Genomic DNA, 421 nt, shown 5'->3' with positions numbered 1-421 from the left:
GTGGTACCAATAGTAAGCTTCTTAAACTTCATTCATTAACTATGTACAGTTGGAGACAAATGAAATGATAATACCATAAGTAGTATAGTCCTTTGCAGGCATTTTACTCACTTGGTAACAATGTGTCATATGAAATGCCAAGACTGTTACTACTGGGTTGAAGCTACAAGTCAACACATATTTATGTTAAATGACTCATGTAACACTTACTTCACTTTGTGAAAGTCAGTACAAGAATCTAACATATATAATTCAATACAAACACAACATCTAGACACTCATCTTCAAGGTATGTATTGTATAAAATGTGATACAGTCTTACTAATAATTTTTATTTTTAAAAAGAATGACTCTCCAAATGGCTGGCATGGAGACTTTGTACTGAACAAAGCAACATGGTGCATGCATAGTTAGCTGCTTG

General features: G+C 33.0%; 1 protein-coding gene across 3 annotated transcripts in view; it reads right to left on the bottom strand.

Moving 5' to 3' along the window:
- Window positions 1-421, bottom strand: part of LOC119593769 (arf-GAP with coiled-coil, ANK repeat and PH domain-containing protein 2-like) — a 32,246-nt gene that overhangs the window by 13,600 nt on the left and 18,225 nt on the right. The window lies entirely within an intron of this gene.

Source organism: Penaeus monodon, chromosome 32 (genome assembly GCF_015228065.2).
Source record: "Penaeus monodon isolate SGIC_2016 chromosome 32, NSTDA_Pmon_1, whole genome shotgun sequence".
Classification (NCBI taxonomy): Eukaryota; Metazoa; Arthropoda; class Malacostraca; order Decapoda; family Penaeidae; genus Penaeus; species Penaeus monodon.
Note: the sequence above shows the minus strand (reverse complement) of the source record. Positions and strands in the feature narration are given on the sequence as shown.